Source organism: Emiliania huxleyi, assembly GCF_000372725.1.
Source record: "Emiliania huxleyi CCMP1516 unplaced genomic scaffold EMIHUscaffold_436, whole genome shotgun sequence".
Classification (NCBI taxonomy): Eukaryota; Haptophyta; order Isochrysidales; family Noelaerhabdaceae; genus Emiliania; species Emiliania huxleyi.
In genome coordinates this window covers 15628-15899 of record NW_005198714.1, presented here as the reverse complement: position 1 = coordinate 15899, position 272 = coordinate 15628, and positions in this window count along the sequence as shown.

Genomic DNA, 272 nt, shown 5'->3' with positions numbered 1-272 from the left:
CCACCGCGGCCGGTGCGGTGATGGCACTGTATGTAAGTAGAATGTAGTCTGTCCGTGGAATCAACGGGGTTGTTCGGCGCAACAACATGGTGGCTCCCGCCAAGCAGGCCCGCGCCGCCAAGTTCCAATCCGTGCAATCAGTGAGCCTGACGGAGAGTATGTGTGCCATCGCAGTAGTTAGGAGAAGTGGGAAAAGCTGGGGTCGCGCCCCTTACTCAGCTTGCACCCCAGCTGCGATCTTCATGTTCAAGGGCCTCCCTGTATTCCGCTGC